Genomic DNA, 7,360 nt, shown 5'->3' on the forward strand with positions numbered 1-7,360 from the left:
CATTTTTGTAGAATGAGTATAAGGATCCAGGAGGGGTGGGAGAGGCTGGAAGTAGAGGGATGAGGATGTGCATGGTGTGGGGGGATTAATCATGGAGTTGTACAATTTGATGGGTGGGGGGGTGAGGGAAATTGACAGAATTTGTTCTTGAAAACAATGTATTCGAATTTTGTAAATAGACTAGTAGGAAAAAAATAAAATATTAAAAATTTTAAAAAAGAACCTAGCCCAGTCCCAGGCACATTAATAAGCATTCCACAAATGGCGCTCTGTTACTCTCCTCTTGGGCTTTCCTCAATCCTCATGAACGCATATACCTGTGATGGCAATCCCTGCTCTTTCCTCTTCACTAGAGTGAATGATTATTCCATTAACTAAATTCCTATTGACTTTGATGATTTAGCAGATGAAGTGAGGAAATTGTAACTGGCAGAGATGTGATCTTTTTTGACAATGCCCCAGGATGTGTCAAAGCATAAAATAACTAGGACAGAGAATTGCTCACCTGTGCTACAGCAGCCAGGGCCCCAGAGAGGGACAAGACCATCTTTATCCTTTAGAAAATTGATCCTTCAATCCCGGTGCTTTATTTGATTGAATTCAGCTAGTACAAATAATTTGTCCAGGTTTGTCCTAGATTTCAGTTTTAATACTACAAGCCCTCAGCATCCCTGAAGCCTCCTCAATCTCAGGCTAACCTATCTTGCTGGCCTCTAGTCACTGGCAGTATGCTGGGAAGCCAGGCATACGTGGGTCCAAATCCTGGCTCATCCCATGTCTAGCTATAGCACTTGTATTGAACCTCAATGTCTTTGTCTATGTTAGCAATAGTAGACCCAGGCGGTCTAGTCTGGAGGGAGTTTCACTGCTTACTTAAAAGCTGTGCCTCCCTGGCTGTTTGGATCTGCCAGTAGGCTCTGAGGAGGAAAGATGGGCAATCCCTTCCTATTTGATTTAGAACCTCAGAAAAGCAACAAAAGATCAGCTATATGGTTCAGTTTTCAACTATATAGCAATAAAATTGTTATACGAGATCAGTGAATGTTAGTTCTTTCCTTAATACTTGTCTCATACTTAATAGGAGCTTCATTGTCCATGCTTCCAAAAATGCCTGAAACCTGGTTTGAGGAAGGGAGATGACCATTGGTCAGCAGAGGGCACTGTTATCATTGTTCTAACTCTTTCTACCCACTTCCGTGCACCCCCAACTCTCACACCAAAGTAATAAAGCTTAAGTAAACCACTGATGAAAGATGGCCAGACTCTAAACCCACACTGGTTATAACTTATCTAAATATCTCCCACATGCCCACAATAATGTTAAGAGTGTATCTGGGCCATTTTAAATCTTGTACATTTAATTTATAATCCTCTTCACTCCAGGAGGTTTATGAGGTACCAGGGGGTCAAATATTTATTCTTGGACTTTTTCAAACCCAGTCAACTAATTATTCTGATGAACTGTATACTTTTTCTTTTTTGCTTGATCACACTGGAAACAATGACAGGCATTCAGCTGGGATTTATTTGTAAAACTCTGACAGACTGGGAATTATGGCGTTCCTTAAACTGTCTTTTAAAATAAATATTTATCTGATTTATCTGGCAAGTGAAAGAGGGGAAAGCTGCAATCCCCAAACTTATTAAACTGAGTAGGTCTAATCATGTTTAAAGAAAATGTGGATGTGATAATCTCCTATATGCTTAGATGCAAGTTGTTCATAATGAATCTTTATGCCTGTTGTTTGCTTATGGAATTATTTGTGCCAGTGAACAGTCGTACTCTTGCTGGTAGTAATTGTTTATTTGGGGAAGGACCTGAGAGAGAAGAATGATATAAAGCAAATAAATACTTTTTTATTAAATTTCTGGTGTTCTTAACAATATTAAAGGTCTAAGGGACTCTGTCTCAAGCAGCATATCCATAATCGATCCATGCCCATTGGTTAAGGCTCAGGCTACTCTGACAAATTAGAAATCAAATGTATGTGGGTAACCTTAGTATATAATGGCATCATTCTTTTCTTCACGGTTTATACAGTATTTAGTCAGTTATTTAACCAAAGATAAATATGGAGATATGCCTACAAAATAATAACATCAGTATGTTTCCGGATTCAGACTGCCTCATGGCTGTAGAGTTGGAACCATCTCAGAGCTGACCTTCCAGTGGGTTCTTGGGGGCTATAAATTATAGAGAGGAGACTGCCTCTCTTTCTCCTTCAGAGTCACTGGTGGAGTCAAACCGCCAGAAAGGTGTTACTTTTGGATTAGCAGCACAACTTCTCACAAACTATGCCACCAGAGTTCCCCCCTTTTAAGAAAAATGTTCAGAGCAAAAATGTTAAAAAGAAAAAAAAAGTTTGTTACTTTGAATAGTCCTAAAAAGAAAAAAAAAAAGGAAAAAAAATCAAATCCCCTCCAACGGTCGCTTTGTTGTTTTAGAATTTTAAGGTGGAAGTCTGTTCAAATATCAGAATTTGTAAAATCTAACCAGTAATAAAACCACTTATCAAAATTAAAAAAAAGAAAAATGTTCAAAATATCATTATCTGTGCATGTATTAGAATTATGAATGAAATATAATATCTTTTCATACTAATGATCTACATTTGGAATTCTCAGAAGATCTCAATTTGGGCTGGACCCAATTCAAGCGCTCAGTAACCTCTTGGGGATAATAGCTAGTTACTGCATTGGACAGCTAGGGTTTCATCTATGCCTGGAGAGCTGACATCACCTGGAAAGACCGGCAACTGAAAAAAGGAAATCTTCTAGTCACAAGTAGGCTTGCAATGGCAAGCTCTGGTGGCCTAATGGCAAGAAACTGCACTGCAATTCCAGAGGTGAATGGTTCGAGTCCACCAGATGCTCTGCTGGACATGGAGGGGCAATCTCCTCCTGTACCAGTCAGATCTGATTTGACAGTGCACATACACAAAATAATAAAGTTATTTTTAAAAGTTTTAAAAATGAAGTAGGCTTGGCTAAATCAGAGATACTATTTCTTCCTCTTCATCCTCCCTTTAACCCCCTTCCTATTTATTACATTTTATTGCATTAGATGCGTGAGGGCTTTGGGGGCCAGTGGGACGCACTCAGTCCTTCCTGGCAGCCGCCTTCCTCATGGGGCCAGGACACTGGGGAGTTCTTCTTGCTTCCTCTTGGCACGGATGTGTGTCTCCAGCCTTTTCTTGATGAACCTGAGGGCTTGCTTGTCCTTGGAGAACTTGAGTAGCTCCATGGGGAAACGCTCATAGGTTTGTGAAGATCATGTTCTTCACAAACTTGGTGCGTTTGGTGAGGCGCCTGCTGCAGCGGCGGCTGTGACTCGGCTTGGTTCCTTCGTGGCCCTTGCTGAGGCCCGTGGCCATGGGGGTAGTGCACAGCCGTGGCTGCTGTACTTCTGTGGGTGCTGCGGCGGAAGGACCCATGCTCCTTTCTTTCCTCTTCTTTAAATCATGTTGGTCTTTGTAATGCCTATATATAAATCACGAATCCTACATGTATCAGAAATCCGCTGCTGTTGAGTTGCTTCATCTCAATGTCAAGGGCTGAGTAATTGAGTGTAACTCAATCGAATACTCGATTTAATGCCACTTTGAGTATTTGGATGATGCTAAGATTTTTCATTTGTGAGGTGTGGGTTGTTTTGGTTTTGGTTTTTCCCCCTCTGCTGTACAGAAAATAATTTCTTCCAGTCTTTACTGACACACCTCTCCAATAGCTTTGACTGCATTTTTCTTTTCTGTTCTTCTCACATTCCTTTTTATATTCCCGGGGTTTCTCTAACTCTACAGAAACCGAGTGTCTGGTGGACTCAAACCACTCACCTTTTGACTAGTAGTCAACACTTAATCAGCTGTGTCACCAAGGCCTTTAATTCATACCTGTTGGGTTGAACTGAATTTGAATATTGCCAAAGGCCTGAGACATGAAAAGTTATTTGATTCACTATTAGCAACTTATTCATAGAAACACGAACCTCCAACACTTTTTTTTTTGGGGAGGGGGGGAAGACTTGATGTATCCAGAAATTTGGTAATACTATCATAAGTACATGTAATCAGCTATTTATTTTGTGAAAGTTTCTCTATGTGTAAAAAGATTTCTTTTTTATCATACTACAAAACCAAATCTACTGCTGTCGAGTCGATTCTGACTCACAGTGTGAGAGAGCAGAACGGCCCCACAGCATTTCCAAGGCTGTACATTTTTCTGGAAGTTGATTGCCCCATATTTCTCCTGACTGTTGTTGTTGTTGCTAGGTGCCATCGAGTCAAGTATGATTCAGAGGGACCCTAGGAACAGGCAGATCTGAACCCTGTCCTATCCTGTGCCATATTCAGTGCATCTGACACACTTGAGCCCATTGCCACAGTCATTGTGTCAGCCCATCTCTTTGAGGGTCTTCCTCTCCTTCACTGACCCTCCATCTTTCCAAGCATGATGTCCTTTTCCAAAGAATAGCCTTGCTGAGCAGCATGTCCAAGGTGTTTGAGACAAAGCTTCATCATCTTTGACTCCAAGGAGCATTCTGGCTACACTTTCTCCAAGCCACATCTGTTTGTTCTTTTGGCAGTCCATGGAATAGTCAGTACTCTTCTTCAATACCACACTAAAAGGCATTGATTCTTCTGTTATCCTTATTCATTGCCCAGCTCTCTGATGCTTAGCAAGTGATTGAGAAGACCACAGCCTGAATCAGGCACACCTTAGTCTTCAAACAGCCATACTTTTTCCTAAGTATTTTGAAGAGGTCCCTGACAGCGGACTTGTCCAAGGCAATATGTCTTCTGATTTCCCAGCAGCTGGAACCAATGGTGTTAATTGATGATCCAAGCTGGCTCATAAATCCAAACTGTTACCTTTTTTATTAGCAGCCAACACTTAGCTACTGCACTACTAAGGATCTTTTTCATCAAATTAGCAAGTAAAAACAAAACAAAATAACTGAGTCTAATTCAGTTAATGCCACTTTGAGTATGCTTCCTCTGTCTGGTTAGTGTCTGTTCTTTTTTTGTCTCCCTTACAAAAATAACTTATTCCAACCTTAACATATAGACATGATTGCATTTCTCTCTTGTCCTTTCCTCTCACTTGTCTTCCCTCATAGGTGCCTCTCATCCACTGAGTATTCCTAAAACAGCAAAAGATTCAATGGACATTGCCTAGAGCCAGAACAATCCTGTCTAGCATACAATGCTGATGGAGGCTGGTGTCTGGCCTTGAGGGTGTGCTCTCCTGAAATAATCCCTCAAAACAAAACTAACTCACTCCATTTTAATCTTGCAGTCCCTATTCAAGTCCTAGTTATTTATTAGGCTTGGCTTCTGAGCAAAGAACTAAGGGCCGGGGCGAGATGTCTGGCTATGTTTGGCCTGGGCTTTCAATGTCACTTCTTCCCTTTGATCCTGGATAAGTGACTCTCATTCTTTCCTCCACTTGGCAGCAATTTCTCTACCTCATCCCTTGCCAGTCTCCTGAACTCACCTTACTACAACCATACAAGCATGCCTTTCCCTCTGCTGTGGATCTATTTCTCCCTCTCTGTCCCTGGAGCCTTGTGGCCTAGTCTGTAGGAAGTTGGGCTACTAACCCAAAGCCATCTCTCCAGAGGTTCAAATCCCTCAGTGGCTCTGTGGGAGAAAAATGGTCAATCTCCTCCTGGGCAGTTTACAGTCTTGGAAAGCTCGTTGGTTCCAACTCCACAGCAATGAATTTGAGTTGAGCTTCTGTTCCTGGCTAGTTCTTACTCTTCCGTTAGATCTCAGAGAAGCCTTCTTAAATCTCTCAAATCAGATGAGAGCTCTCATGTGGGCTCCCAAAGCATCTTTGGCCTCCTCTCCCACCCCACGCCATCTGGCTTTCATCACAATGAAATTACTTGTTTACTGCCTGAATTGCCAGCTAGAATGCTTGTCCAAAAGCAATATGCTTGTCTTGTATTTGTTTCTTTCTATATTTTGCTCAGCACATGACAGTTGGCACTTGATAAATATCTGCTGTGGTAGAGGAAAGCAGTTGAGCAGTGCAGAACTATCCTAGGAAGTTGGCCTGGGTTACCACCTTTATTTCTTGCTCTGTCATGAAATACTGAATGCGACATTCTATTTATCACCAAAAATTCCTTGGGGAGAGAGGGCTGTATTTGTTCAGAAGGAAGATTTGGGTTAGCTGTTTTTTGGCTGTGAAACCTTAGCAAGCCACACAACTTCTCTAGATCTCAGTTTCTTTGCATGTAAAATGAGGTGATCACAACAGTACCCTATAGGTGTGAGGATTATCAAATAGACGTAAAGGTCTTATCATCTATAAATACTGAGCAAGTGTTAGCTGTTTAATGAGTATTATGAACCAAGAAATTTGGAGGACAGCTGCCTGGCCAATTAACTGAAAGAGATCCATATTTGTTTCCATTTCCCAAAAAGATGATCCAACAAAATGTGGAAATTATAGAAAAATATCATTAATATCACATGCAAGCAAAATATTGCTGAAGATCATCCAAAACTGGCTAAAACAGTACATTGACAGGGAATTGTCAGAAGTTCAAGCTGGGTTTAGAAGAGATCATGGCACCAGGGATATCACTGCTGATGTCAAGATTGATCCTGGCTTAAAGCAGTGAATTCCAGAAGAGTGTTTTTTTTTTTGTCTTTTAATAGACCATGCAAAGGCATGTGACTGTGTAGATCATAACAAAATATAGCTAACATTGAGAAGAATGGGAATCCAGAACACTTAATGTGTTCATGTGAAACCTAGACCTAGATCAAGAAACTGTTTTCTAAACAGAGCAAGGAAACAGTACATGGTTTAAAATCAGGAAAGGGGTACAACAGGGTTTTATCCTTTCTCCATATCTGTTTAATCTCTATGCTGAGCAAATAATTCCAGAAGCTGACCTGTATGAAGAAGAATGTGGCAATAGGTTTGGAGGAACATTCATCAACAACCTGTACTACGCTGAAAGTGAGGAGAACTTGAAACACTCACTGCAGGGATTAATGATTATATCCTTCAATATGTATTGCATCTCAACATCAAGAAGACAAAACTCCTCATCACTGGACCAACAGGCAACATCATGATAAATGGAGAAAAGGTTGAAATCATCAACAATTAATCTTGTATCCATAGTCAACATCCTTGGTTCTAACAGACAGGAGATAAGGAGAAGTATTGCATTGGGCAAATACACTGTCAGACACTTTTCCAAATTCCTGAGGAGCAATGATGTTAGTTTGAAGTACTAGTTAGAGAAAAGACCAAAATGGATGTCAGAAGAGACTCTGAAAATTGCACTGGAGCGCAGAGAAGCCAAAGCACAGGGAAGAATTCAAGATACTAAAGAGTT

Source organism: Elephantulus edwardii, unplaced genomic scaffold, assembly GCF_000299155.1.
Source record: "Elephantulus edwardii isolate Elephantulus edwardi_28Jun2011 unplaced genomic scaffold, EleEdw1.0 scaffold00005, whole genome shotgun sequence".
In the NCBI taxonomy this organism is placed as follows: Eukaryota; Metazoa; Chordata; class Mammalia; order Macroscelidea; family Macroscelididae; genus Elephantulus; species Elephantulus edwardii.